This window comes from Schistocerca nitens, chromosome 8 (assembly GCF_023898315.1).
Source record: "Schistocerca nitens isolate TAMUIC-IGC-003100 chromosome 8, iqSchNite1.1, whole genome shotgun sequence".
NCBI classification, from domain to species: Eukaryota; Metazoa; Arthropoda; class Insecta; order Orthoptera; family Acrididae; genus Schistocerca; species Schistocerca nitens.
This window is the reverse complement of record NC_064621.1, coordinates 275063258-275078811: the sequence shown is the minus strand read 5'-3', so window position 1 is coordinate 275078811 and position 15554 is coordinate 275063258.

Genomic DNA, 15554 nt, shown 5'->3' with positions numbered 1-15554 from the left:
CAAGAGTAGTCTTACTGAGGGCCATCCGTCTCGCTCTGTACCGCGGAACAGAAATAAGATTTTCACTGCATTAATTATGCCGCTCCCAGCAACGGTCGTCAAAACTATTGAGCCCGATGTCACACTGGCATTCGAGGGAGCACGTCGACTATAGGTATGTGTAAGTACAGCTACGCATATAATCATCGTCTTGGTGACGTGCATTTCGAATGAAGAGAGGGAACATTAGGTATGGATCAAGTGAGTGTCAAGAGAAGGTATATGTTTTATTTCAACTTATCTAGAAGGAGTCTGATTCTGCGCTCCACTGATATGATTAATGAGAACTGGAGGTAGTTAGGTTAATTTTCTGATCACCGTCCACCAGTTGTCTACTGGAATTACGGACCTGATGATTTTTGTATTCCATACCACTTTGACGTTCAGTCACGACAAAAGAAATTGCTAACTGATCTTCTCGTTGTTTAGGTTACTCATGGAGCATTTAAATACTCAGACAGTGTTTCACACTTGGTAGATAGGAGCAAGCGGTTGTTCAGATACGCAACTGGGTATTACCAACTCTCTGGCCGCTACCATGGTGAATGGTTTTGGGGCGCCAACTTTTAACGAAGTTCCCAACTCTATTCCTGGTGATCAACATGGAATTTTCCGTGGTATAAAGTTCTGTATATGGGTTCACTCACCCTATACAGGCCAAAACAAAAGCACGCCGCTAGAGTGGTGTCAAATCTAAACGCCTGGCCCACACGGCGAGTCAAACGACTTTCATTATCATTCTTTTAAATGTCTGGGAGGCAACAGCTTTTTGTATGTCCGACAAAAGTGACAGTGCTCAACTACTAAGCATGAATATTGATCTACCGTGATGGTATTATTAATTTAGTCATCGTGTACGTCGCCGTCGTCGGCATCAGTAGCTGTTGTTGGTGATTGTGATGATGATGGTTGGTTGGTTAGTTAGTTACTTACATGTTCCATATATGTGAATTATTCTTTTATCGATATGATGTGGAAAGTGTCAGTTTACAGGTTATCTAAACATGATTAATTGTAACATTACTCAACATATTGTAAGTCCTATTCATGCAACAGGAAGGATAATTTTAAATCTTGCTTTGCTACCTGTCAGACATTTTATTGGGAAAAATGATCAATTTTAGTTGCCACATGTGAGTATTTAACTTTCTGAGCCACTAACAGCTTTAATAATTAGCTATAAAGGTAATGTTTTCGGCTAATCCAGTGATCATCGACATCGTACTCTTCTCAAATCAAGATAGATCGCTTAGTTAACCCAGAAAGTTATTTATAACACATTGAGTGCAAAATATGTTTATGGGGCTGATTAGTTTCTTTCCAAGACAACCAATTATAAGAAGAGCAAAAAGCCGCCGTGATGAAGTATGTGAACAGCTCAGTAACACGCTTCATCCAGTCAAAGTTTTCATCAGTATGTGCACCCAAAAACTTTTGGGTATCCTACCATGTTTATTGGCTCCTGTCTACGTGCTACAGGAATTACTGGGATGACTATTCGTTGTGCAGAACTCAGTATTGTTAGCTCTATGAAAATTTAGGTAGATTCCATTCTCTGAGAACCACTTAACCATTCTTTGAAAATGCCTGACAATCTTGTGTTGCATCCTCCGTAATGGGATTTGTTGTGCTCCTACTATCGTCCACAAAAAAAATAGATTCCACATGATCAATGCTAAGTGGAAGGGCCTACAACATAGGAAGTATTGAACTTTGTGGAAGTTGGTGTGTGATTTTTCCCACTGTCTCTATAATTTTCTCTCGTTTAAACATTGAATTATCCAGCACAACTTTTTGCATTCTGTTTGTTAAATACGATTCAAACCTGTTTTGTGTAAGGCCATCTATTCCATACGAATCTGGGTACTTTTAACAGATTAACATGATTTACTCAACGAAAAGCCTTAGAAAGATCACAAAAATACGACCTGGTGACATTTTGTAATTCAAGGCTAGTACTATTTGATGAATTAATGTACTCGTATAAATAGGATTTTCAGCCCAGCAACCCTTCTGGAATCCGAACTGCGATATGGTAAGTAAACTTTATATTCAAATGTGGGACTATTCATGAGCACATTACTTTTCCGAATATTTTGGAAAATGTCAGAATGCAATTGGAGGATAGTTAGTCAAGTCTTTGTCACCTTTCGTGTACAAAAGTTAACAACTGCGTAATATAATACGCCTGGTGAAATTCGCTGAGCCAGTGATTCATAGTGTCAGTAAGGACACTTATATGGATCCCTGGCTGCTGAAGATTTTCACCACGCAGAATGCTTGAATATGCAACGCAGTCCCCTCCTGTTGTTTATCAGCAGTTTAGTGGTTTGTCTTCATTGTCAGTCACGAGTTCAGCACGTCACATGGCCCCTGAGAAGCAGGAGCTAGTTCAAGAAACTTAACAGGAAGCTGGACACAAATGACCGACTTTCGAACAGAGTCGAATAAAACGGTCAAAAAACGAGAAACCATTACTTCCATATGATGTAGAGAAGAAAATTGTCCGTATTTCCATATTTATCCTGTATACAGTAAGATATGCGCGAACTGAACTAAATTTGGCTTTTGATCTCTGTTCTACGAAGATTGTTTCGTCACTCACTGCCAACAGTTCCAACGAAGCGGCTTTAATTTATCAACTCGCGACTCAGCGAAAGCCTTATCTTAACCGCGGCTGCAAAATTACTGCTGAAAGCTACTTGACAGTAATTCGCTCTTCTACAGGACTTACTTTGTCATATCTCTTTTACTAAAAAGGACTACAGAATTACATGAACGATAGTACTCAATTTTATCCCGCTGTATCTAAAAGTTACCTAGGGAAATTAATATACCACTGACATGACTACGAGCAGCCTCCGGTGTCCTGTTACAACCTAACTGGGTTTCTGTGGCTGAATACGTGGTGGGCGAAGATGCGATATACCACGAGCAGACGCACTAATTAATATGATGCTGACAGGGCCCAAAGCGAGCAGATCAACTTCCGATCGCTGAATCGGAGTTCCCATAAACCTGATCGCAGCTGGTGGAGAAGTGTAAGAACCCACCAAGCCCAGTCGCACTACAGTATGTTCCGCAGATGGAGCGATGAACTTCGTGGTAAGCTGCCTTAACGATTTTTCATTTTAAATGAGTGCTATTTCATAAAATTCGCCTTAGGAGTGTACCACTATTCAAGAGGGTATTCAGTCCTCGTAGGTCATTTTATCATCTTAGTATTGACTATGGTCTAGTAAAAATCACGGTTCGACTACTTTCATGGTTTCCTTTTTTCAGTTAGCATTCATCTTCTCCCCATGCCGCCTGTTTCTTCCTTCTGTCCATGCTGATCCTTTTTTTCACCTTAGTAGCCTTCTGAATCGAGGCTCTTAGTTCCCAAATCGTCTCTATCTGCCGATTTGATGATTTAATGTTATTTAGAGTCTTTGTCAGATCCCGACCGACTTTTCCGAAATTGCAGAAATATTGCATTTTTTGTTATCCTATATTATTCCATTAAGATGTCCACAGATGAGTAATCTGCATTTTGTCATTACTTCCGATATTTTGTGTGTATTTCGGTAGCTCTCTTCATTACTTCTCATTTCACAGCTATTTAGTGTTGCACCCATTATTTTTCCAACGATTCATCTTTGAAACACAACGTGGATATACTAGAACTAAGCTTTAAGCACTTGCAAGAATATAAAGATTCTTATCTCATCGCTGTATTCATGAAGTTCCTTTGGACCATGCGAGGCAAAACTACTACTTCATGAATGTAGTACATAGGTATGTACTACATAGTAGTAATTAAATGTCTTGTGTCTGGTGATGAGCTTGTCAAAGTAAACACGTTTCGTTAAACTCATTTCATTTTACTGATTATTTCGTCCAGTGCCGACCTTCCTAATCCGTGCTTTTGAAAACTGAGGACCTACAAGGCATTTGAATTTACTAACCCTTCGTATTTTATATGTCTGCGTTTTATTACTTCTGGCGCCTTTTCTGCACAACTGAGGGCTGCAAAATATTCGTCTACAGAATCCTCTAGCCTACGCAAACACTCCCAATGAAGTGTGAAAGTGCACAACGTGACTTATCGAACAGTCATTGTGAACGTTGCCTCATTATTTTATGTGTACGCCACAGCCTGCATGGCCGTGTTTGAGCGACCTGAAAAGGAATTTGCGCCTTTGTCACGTACACCGCCGTTCCTTCGACCTCGACCGCATAATACTAACTGCGTCCTTTGTATCGTGCAGCAGACTACATTCAGTACCGTACCAAGAGACATTATAAAATAACCCTGAAGTGTTGGAAACAGCTTACTGTTAACATTCAGAGACTAACGCTTCATTTTTCACAATAATTTACTTATTTTGTGCCCAGTGGTCCAAACGTACACATCACGATTTTCATGTGGAGTTGTTTCTGTTTCAGATTATTGATACTGCAGCTGTGTGTGTTTTTGTTGTTGATCGCGGCAGTGTTGATCTCTCCTCATCACCGTTGGTAGGCCACATGACCACCTCACAGCAATCTTCACTGCGTTTGTCATTTTACTTGTCAATACGGGTGAGTCTTCTGACGTCATGTAAGCGTTCTGCTCTTCGTCTTCCTGGTATTGGTTTTCCTTCCATTTCTGCTTCTATTAGAGCATCACCCAAATATGAGTGACGCAGTGAACGTATGATTTAAGTATGGAATCCCTTTTCGTTACTATCAAGGAAGTAAGTCCCTATCGTGCGTTTGTCATTAATAACTTATTAGTTGTTCTACTTGTGCATCTACGAGCAATGTTCGGCGCCAGCACCAAATTTCTTATGCCTTTAGTGCTTTTTATCCTCCAACAACTTATGGGTTTCTGATGTTGCCAGACTCCATAGGCTTTTCTTAAGAAGAATTTCTTCACCAATTCCTAACTGTTAACAAACCACTACCTACTGCTCCTCTACAGCGGAGGTCTATTTGTTTCTTTCGCAGCAGAATTAAGACCTCCCAAATACCTCAGCTGTTCTACTTGTGCAACTTTTTTCCCTACTTTTTCTTTCATCGAAAGAAGTTTCTACATGTGCATTTTTTTTTCTCTTAACCCTAGGACGCCTAAGGGGGGGGGGGGGGGGGGGGAGAGAGAGAGGGAGGTTCGTTGAACGCACAATTTTTTTTATGTCCCCTGCTTTTGCCCAAGTAACTTTCATACTACATATTCCCTTGGAGTTATTGTTTGTTGGCTATTTTATGAAACGTTAGTGTCAATATATTTTATAGAAAATTCCTGCTTTGAAAGAAAAAATAAATAAACTTATTATGGGTCCAACAAACCCCCCCTTAGGCTTCCATGCTATAGAAAATTTCCCTTAGTAGGATTTCTTATTTCTCATCTCTACAACAATGCAAGTTAGTTTCTTGTTGGTTGGTATTCTTGAAATTCAGAACAATCGGTTTACTTTCAGAGGAAGTGATTGTTGATGTCAGTCAGCTGTTATTTATCTTGTAAACTTGCAATGAGTTAGTGCAGTTCCCAACAGGTAGGCCTCCAGTAACTATGGTGTCCTACACAGCAAAAACGAAACCAAGTAAAAACTTAGTGATGATGTCAACAATGCACCAAGATAAAGGCACTGTTGGAGGAGAGAAGAATAAAACCGAGATAAATGCATATTATAATCCCACTAAAGGTGGAATTGATACCATTGATCAAATGGCGCGTATTTACACCTGCAAGAGGGGAACAAAGAGATGGCCTCTATCTGTATTTTACTCTCTCATCGACATTTGTTCTATCAATGCAACCACCATAGTCATCCAGCAACATCCAAGATGGAATGAAAAGAAACACAACAAACTGAAACTTTATCTTCTGCAAGCTGGGATGGAAATAGTGAAAATTGCAGGTAGAAGAAAGAAGTGTCAATGCAAGAGGGTTATGTAACCAAATTGTTCAATCAATGTAGACTATTCTACAAAAAAAAAAAAAAAATCAAAGAAGTGACAACTGAAGCACGTCAGCAGAGGAAAGGTCGGTGCCACATTTGTGTAAGAAAAGCTAAAACAAAGAAGCAGAAGTGCAACGATCTAAGTAATCAAAAACAGTATTGTGAACAGTGTCATAAACACGTGTGTAACACGCATTCAGAAAAAAATTGTGAAGTGTGTCTCTTGCCTTGAAGTTGTGGACTCAGAGTAGTCTATTCTATATGAACACATCTGTATTTTGTATTGTAATATGTCAGTTTTTTATTCACTCAGTCCAATATTTATAACAATGAAGAACATTTATAAACCGATGCCTTAGTTAAAATACGTAAACCATTTTGAAAGTTGTAATTTTTCGTCAGTAAACTTACTTACTACCTGTGGGCTCGCCGAACACCCCCCCACCCCCTCCCCTTAGGCATCCAAGTTAGAAAAAAAGGCTTGGGCGTCCTAGGGTTAATGCTTTACGCGAACACTCCGCTCCTTTCCCGCGCATATTGCTTTACTTTGGTTGTTGTCTTATTTCCAAGGGCATTTTGACTTTATGTTTAGTTGTGAATTCCACGTGCGTTTTACACAGTAGTGAAGAAAAGCTGGAGTCTTCCCTTGCGCCTTTAGTTATTCTTGCTTCTACCTTATATTGGTGCCATTTGGTTCTTGTACAGAAAGTGAACTATTTCCCTTCGTCTACCTTTGCCTTCGTCTACAGATCTCTTTTGGACTCTGTAGTTAGCTCCAGTGAAGAATGTTTACACGTATTCATATCTCTATTATGTGGTATTTATTGCTGGAAAGCCAGCCTACAGAAATCGCTATATGTTTGTTCCAGAAAAATATATCACTTACTATACAGAAAGAACAGTCATCCTTCGTATATGAGTGCGCTGAATACTTCTTCAGTGACGATTCATGATAGTGATCAAGAAAATTCTGGCGTCCATTTCAAGTTATCGAGTTCAGGCATTGAGTTTATTCCTCTGGAGATTTTGACAAAAGAATACAACAATTCGGTAACTAAGTGCCACAGGAACACAATTTAGAAACATTTTTATTTAAAATGTATTAATATCCTTCGAATTTATGATTTGCAACTTACGTCACATTCGTCGTGCAGTGTTTGTGCAATGTTCAACGCTCTTAATATGGAAAAATGCTTCTTTGGTAAGTCTTCAAGTTAGTGATATTTCGAAAATCAGTTAAACTGAAAATGGAAGAACATACAGATTGCAGAAAAACCGACAAACTACAATGCAGCTTCCGCATTAAATTAACGTATTAACGTACACACTCAAATGGGAACTCTTATCACGACGGAACGTAATTCATGCTTGTTTGGTCTCGCACGTTTTCTTCAAGATGAAGGAATTAAACAGTTGATGACAAAAATGTCCTTACAAGCATTTTGAACTTTCATGAACATAGAGACAGATTAACAGTGCACAACAGTCACGTGTTCCCTAGCAAAGTATTTGCATAGCGTTTAATACTGGAGATGCTCTCTTTTATGCATTTTAAATCTATTTTAGTTAAATTACCCCTCGAAGACCACATTTACTACCAGAATGAGTTCATTCCAGGAACAACTGAATAACGAGCACGTATAGCGCATCCTGAACTGAAAGCAAAAACATTGTTCTCGGAATGGGTCACGATTTATTTCCTGAAACCACTAACACCAACATGTATAAAAATTATGTGCTGGTAATACTTGCATTAGGGCAGAGGGGGAGGGAAAGCAAGCGACGACGCATGGTGAAAGCCTGCAATATACCAACTCCATTTTAAAAACACAATTTGAGTATGCTGGTTATTTGCATGCACTAAAAACCATACAGTCTAACTCACCCATGTGGATTCCCGCGAATATGCAGCTCAGCACTCACCTGAAACAAACGGTCGATTTTAATTAATATATGCGGCGTAAAGCTTTTACTTAGTGATCACGTTTGCGGCGGCGGCAGCAGCAGCAGCAGCAATACAACAACGAAGATCTGTTTCGCACATATATGGACAAAGCTACCCGCTCTGTAACACCTATGTGAAAACTGAAGTTTACGCCCGAAGCGAAAAAGGCGTCAAGGCTGTAATCGATGACTGTCGCTAAGTACAGAACAAGTACTGACTTCATACTGTTTTAACTGGGATCTGTGTTCTATGACTCTAAAGCATACCGTTCACTGACAATTACTTCGAAATAGATACGATGGATGTAAAAATGATCTGGTTTATCCCCTGTGATTATTTAGAATATAATGACGGATGTGTTTCCACACACCACCACAGATATCTGAGAACTTGTTTATCATTGTTGTTACCTGAGAAGCTTTCGCCAATGAGAAGTTTCACAAGACTTCGGAAGAAATGAGACACTTGGAACGTAATCGATGTAAGTTAGATGAATAACACGCTTGCACCAGTTGCCACGTGTGTATCACGAATAGTGCGAGAGCAGCACTTTTTCTCTGAACTCCTTCCGACATGATTCCTCGCCTTTTTTTTTTAATAGTTGAACGTAAATTATACCTTACAGTCCATTTAAAAATTTAAAAAGTGTTCTCGCAGCAAAAATTCATTGAGTGTTTACAGCATTAAATGAGCAATAGAGTCACACACAAACACAACACACACACACACACACACACACACACACACACACACACACACACACACAAAATATCCTCCGACCAGCAGATGCTACTCGGAGATGAAGACTGGATTGGATTGTTTGGGGGGAAGAGATCAAACAGCGAGATCATCGGTCTCATCGGATTAGGGAAGGATGGGGAAGAAAGTCGGCCGTGCCCTTTCAAAGAAACCAACACGGCATTTGCCTGGAGCGATTGAGGGACATCACGGAAAACCTAAATCAGGATGGCCGGACGCGGGATTGAACCATCGTCCTCCCGAATGCGAGTCCAGTGTGTTACCACTGCGCCACCTCGCTCGGTGACCAGCAGATGAACAAGCTGTTACATGGAATTTCACAGCGTTCTTTTAAAACTAAGATAAGCCTACGCAGAGTAAGAATTGTAGGTTTAACTGTTTTACCGAATCCTGTAGCATTGGAAAAATATTTCTTCCATTTTCGTTTTAGTGAAATTTTCACACGCGCTGTTGCTCTCTTCGGAGGCGTCGTAACAACATTCATTCTCCTTTAAGTATGTTGCTACTCACCCCGTTTCATGAATACGGAAGGTAAATGCTCGTCTTCGTTTTCCTAAGAGAATTTTGGAAAGTGTAGCTCGGTAACAAAGGAGACTGCTAATAGGGAATTAGTGCAACCTATTCTTTAGTACTGCTACAGTGTTTGGGATCCCATCATGTCGGGTTAAAGTAGGACACCGAATCAATTCAGTGTGCTGCTGGATTTTTCACCGGTAGGTGCCATCAGCACACGAAGTATTACCGAGATTCTTCGTGAATTCATATTGGAAGCCCTGGTAGGACTATGCTCTTTCCGCAAGGAACTGTGACCAGATTTACAGAACCCACATTTGAGGCTCACTGAAGAACAATTCTACTGTCGCCAACGTACATTTAATTTTAGGACCATGAAGATAACATGGGAGAAATTAGACCTCTTAAGGAGGCTTATAGACCGGTTTTCCCACTCGCTCTATTTGCGAGTGGAACAGGAAAGGAGGCGACTAGCAATGGTACATGGTACCATCCGCCATGCACCGTACGGTGGTTTGTGGAGTATGTATGTCTACGCAGAATACTATCTCACAACTAGCAAAACGTTGCACCCTTCCGAAGTAAGCGTCTCTCTCGTCGCGCGCGCACGTGTGTGTGTGTGTGTGTGTGTGTGTGTGTGTGTGTGTGTGTGTGTGTTCCCCCACCCCCCAAACTACCACTCACTACTAACGCTCCAAGATCGTTCATCGCTTTATCTCCAGCATTGTGTGTTGTTTCCGTATGTCTACTTCCAAACGCCGCGCAACAAGACATTCTCTTTGGAGGCCATTGCGTAAGGAGGGAAAGTGGCCTGTTCGTAGCGACACGGTGTCACTCTTTACGGCAGGCTGAATACTGACTACTGTCGGTACAGTACTAAATACCCCTCGCAATCGCCGGTAAGGAGCAGAAACTTAACAATACCTGCATCAAGTTCATGAACAACGGTGAACGCTGGGAGATCTCGTGTTCAAGTCCATCGCCACTCAATGTTGCAAGATACAAAATACGTAAGAGCCTGTACCAAAAAATTCGTTTAAGAGCTGATTTTTACTAGGGAAGCTACATGTAGAACGAGAAATGAAACTTGCTAGCAGGTTAAACCTATGTGCCGAAGCGAGACATGAGCCCAAAACACACTCTTTCCGGAGCTACTCTCTTACCAACTGAGGTAGCCAGGCACTACTCATGACCCGCCCACCCAGCTCTATTTCTACATCCACTCTGAGATAGAGCGACGACAAAACGACTGTCTATATACCTCCAAACGAGGCCTCATTTCTCTTATCTTCGTGGTCTGTGCGTGAAATTCATGTTGGCGCCAGCCGGTTCTCAAAATTATCTCAATAGTGTTTCTCGAAAAGGGCGCCGCCTTCCCTCTAAGGATTCCCATTTGAGTTCCCGAAGCATCTCCGTAACACTTTCGTTTTGTCCGAAGCTACCGGTAACAAATCGAACAGCCCGTCTCTCTACTGCTTCAACGTCTTCCTTCAATCCGACGTGGTATGGATCCCAAACACTAGAACAGTAATCAAAAACAGGTTACACCAGCGTCCTAAATGCTGTCTCCTTTCCACAAATCCTCCCAATAAACTGAAGTGGACCTTTCGCCTTCCCTATCACGATCCTCATATGCTCGTTTCACTTCCTATCGCTTTTCAACGCTACGCCCAGATATTTAAACGGCGCGACTCCGTCAAGCAGTACACTACTAATTCTGTATTCGAACGTTACGGATTTGTTTTTCCCCCAATCTCCATTAATTACATTTCTCTACGTTTAGAGCAAGCTGCCATTCAACTTATCAACTAAAAGTTTCGTCTAAGTCATCTTGTATCGTGCTACAATCCCTCAACTTCGACATCATCCCGTACACCACAGCATCATCAGCAAACCAACACAGATTGCTGTCCATCTTACCCGAAAGATTATATATATATATATATATAGAGAGAGAAAATAACAGCGGTCTTCTTGTGTCTAGGAATCCTGCATACTCGGTTTGCTAGACAAACAGTCTAACAACTCGTATTAATCAGTTTTATTACTATCAGACAAGTACAATACTTTACTTTGATCATTTTGTATGTCGCCCTTTGCTTGCGATACTTATCAGTCTTCTTCAGACTGTGCTACATAGAGGTAGTTAACGAAGTGGTGAACAATGAAGCTGCTATCGAAGTGAAAGTGGCCTGCCACCAGTTGGGCGCGGCGCTGATGTCTTCACCGAGGAGCCGCTGTTGTCGCGTTGTGTTGGAGGAAGGTCGGTCAGCGTGCGATTGGCTGACTTCTCATAGCCTTTTCTCTGTCGTTTCCGACTGACGTGCCAGCGCAGACTTCACGCCGTAACACCTATGACACTTATACGGGACACTCCTGACGATATCATCCTCTCTGATGAATCCCTGCCGTTGAGGACAACGTACTGGGTTCTTTTAGTCACTTCCGCTGGTACCTCTCCCCTACCTTTCACACTTCACGCAATTTCTCCTGCGTACCTCGCGGGACAAACAGTCCGGGACGGAAATATATTGCGGTTACGTGGGTTAGCCATAGTGTTTCCAGAATGAATCTTTCACGTTGCAGCGCAGTGAACGCCGATTTGAAAATTGAGCCCCTGTCTGGCACACACGTTTTAATATGAGAGTACGTTTCAGAACAGTGCACATTTGTGGGGGATTCGTTCTGGATGCTGTAACACTAACAAGGGAACCTCCCCATCGCATCCCCCTCAGATTTAGTTGTAAGTTGGCACAGTGGATAGGCCTTGAAAAACTGAACACAGATCAATCGAGAAAACAGGAAGCTGTTGTGTGGAACTATGAAAAAAATAAGCAAAATATACAAACTGAGTAGTCAATGCGCAGGATAGGCAACATCAAGGATACTACGAGCTCAGGAGCGCCGTGGTCCCGTGGTTAGCGTGAGTAGCTGCGGAACGAGAGGTCGTTGCTTCAAGTCTTCCCTCGAGTGAAGAAGTTTAATTTTTTTTTATTTTCAGACAATTATCATCTGTCCGCCCGTCCGATGCGAGGTAACTGCGCCGTAGTATGGGGACGCTACACCTAAACGGAAAAATTTGAAAACGTTAAAAACATTGTTTTGACAGAGCACAGGGAAAACTGTGAAACTGTTGCATTCATTTGTTGTAGTTTATGTGACAAACTTATGTTTTCATCACTTTTTTGGGAGTGATTATCACATCCACAAGAAAACCTAAATCGGGCAAGGTAGAAGAATCTTTTTACCCATTCGCCAAGTGTACAAGTTAGGTGGGTCGACAACATATTCCTGTTATGTGACGCACATGGTGTCACCAGTGTCGTATAAAATTTATCAGACGTGTTTTCCTGTGGAGGAATCGGTGGACCTATGACCTTGCGATCAAATGTTTTCGGTTCGCATTGGAGAGGCACGTCCTTTCGTCTACTAATCACACGGTTTTGCGGTGCGGTCGCAAAACACAGACACTAAACTTATTACGGTGAACACAGACGTCAATGAACGGACAGATCATAACTTTGCGAAAATGAAAAAGTAAACTTTTCACTAGAGGGAATATTTGAATCAAGGACCTCTCGTTCCGTAGCTGCTCACGCTAACCACGGGACCACGGCGCTCATGGGCTCATAGTATCCTTGATGTTGCCTATCCTGCACATTGACTACTCGGTTTGTATATTTTTTTTTATTTTTTCATATTTCCACACAACTTCTTCCTGTTTTCTCGATTGATCTGTGTTCAGTTTTTCGAGGCCCATGCACTGTGCCAACTTATAACTAAATCTGAGGGGGGTGCGATGGGGAGGTTCCCTTGTAAGAGGCGGAGACAATCAGTTCACTGGGTAATTTAGAAGTGAGCTTTTGATAAGTAATAGTGATTTTAGGCACTTCTACATCGATATGGTTCAGGTGGTGTCTTTCTCTTCCCGTTGGCAACAAAAATTTCTCTCGACGTCGTTTTGCTGCAGAGGGCGGCTGTGTATGCCTCTGAGCAGTCCTGACGCTACCACACAGGATATCATATCGTCGTGTTTCACTTAACTACAGAATCTACTTCAAGCTGCAGTGCATCCTCTCTCTTTAGTAAAATATTGCGTGTCCGAGAGTTTCTTATCTCCGCTTAGTTTCTCAAATATTCCGTGTTCTTGTACCCACAGTCAAGCAATCTCGTGCAAATTTTTGCAAGAACTCATGGAAGTTTGCTCCAAGTACTTTACATTCTGTTTAGATTATATAGGTGTTTCGAAGTGCTTGCATCAGACATGAAGGACTGACGGTTCAGTCATGTGGAAACATTTTGTTTGAGATAAAATGTTCCCTGACGTCCTTTATTATTCGTCGGTCCTTCGACGTAGGGATTCCACTGAAATAGCAGAGTCTACTAGTCCGGTATGCTGCATACTACCTACCCAAATAAATTGAGTCATTTCCAATAGCAAAACGTTAAGATTAAGTGTCCCTAAGAGGATAAAAATACTCTGGAAGCAGATCAGGAACTCTGTTTTCGCTGGGCCTACCATCCTTCCATACGCACTAGATGACTGGAGCACACGCAGTAGACACGGCATACTCACGCAGCACAGTATGTACGTCCGGCTGCCTATCTTCGCCAGGAAGTATCATGGAATGTTTTCTCTGTAACAAACGTTGTTCCCGATTACTTGCTGATCAGAGTTTCGGACTATCAGTGTGCCATCCTTTTCCTCGAAGTCGACTGTGCCCTCGGCTGAACTGCTCCTAACCGATGAGCAATTTGTTGTTGTTTTTACAGATGCTGATGCTTTAGTTTACGGGAGTATGAAGAGATATTGAGAACGATTGTTTAGCTGTTCAGGCGTTGATCGCTGTCTTGTTAAATTTGGTACGGAAACTGCTTCACGATGGGACTTATAATAAGCAGGCGACCCTACTCTAAAGTACAATAACTGGATTCCTTCCGCAACACAGTAACTTAATGACCTGTTAGATATGACGCCCCACAGTGTAAGTGATGTCTTTCATTCAGTCCCTGACACAGTACCCTTGACTTTGTAGGTTACCGTAAATTTAGACGAAGGAAGCTAAATTTATGTCATTGTAGTAACGAACAATTTTACAGGAACTGATGACAACACGACAGGAACACACACTCGCTCCGCTCTACAAAAGGTTTCGAAATGTGGACATACGGATACAATATCAGCGGGCAGTGAATACCCGAACCAAAACGTCGTCCTACACCGAAAAGGGAGAGGTTTTATTACTGCGCAAATATTGAATCGCGTTTGCTTTAAACTGAGTGATTCAGCGAGCGCCAATAACTTCACGGACGCCTTGGCGATCGAAAGCAAACATACAGCGATAACAGTTACGTTACTTTCCCGTACCAGAGCTCGCAAACAGAAGTAACTGAACGACAAGCTTTTGCTGTAAGCCGATCGCTCCAGTCATCCGCCGTTTTATGTGAAGACTACACTGAATGCGTAAGTTAAGAAAGAGATTCGCGGTGATTTGTAAATATATTCTCTTTCTTGTACGGCGTAACATTTTGTCTGCCGTTGCGTCAGAACCAATATCCCTTAGTCGTTGTCCAATAGCATTATACAATCTGGTCCGTTCCCCGAACTTTGGCAGGTGGCGAGATAGCCGTACGTCAATAAGCTCCGTCACTATGTTCAATTTGCTAAAGAACGAATACTGTTTTCCAACTGATCCAAGCGCAAAATAATTTCATGTGCAAAACCATCTTCCCGGTAAAGATTGCATATCCTAGTTGAAATTCTTCCTCCGAGCACCGTTACATTCATTCAAGGCCCATTTCATTTTATAGTCAGCTGTTTGGCGTTAAAAACAAAGCAACTGCGCGGCACTTTCAAAACACTATCCGTGTGTAGTTCCACTCGCAATTATCTTCAAAAGGCTGGACATTTTTGAACAGAAAACCGAATCATAGCCCCAACTTTCTTCGGATTATCTAAAATGCAGCAATGATTAAAAATCCCTTAATATTACATTTCCACGATTCTGTGCTGTGGCCATATAGTTTGCTTCAGGCACAGTGTTGTTTTACTTATTTTATTATGTGGAATAATTAATTTAGTCATTCACGGACGTTACAAAGCTGTTTCCTATACATCGTGTGTTCTGTAGATTGCAGGAATCAAGGGAGGAACAACACGAACAGCAGTCCAGTGAAGAGTGAATGGAAAGGAATAACGGGTGAACAAAGAGAGAAAATGGACGTCAGGACAGCAGGAATAGGAAAGAACAGAAGGGAAGTGGCTGGAAACAGGGAGAGCAGTTGTGTCTCGGAAAGGCTACCCGCGGTGGGGAACCAGCAGCGCCACCGACCCATCCAGACACCAGCACCATACCATAACCACGATGCAACAG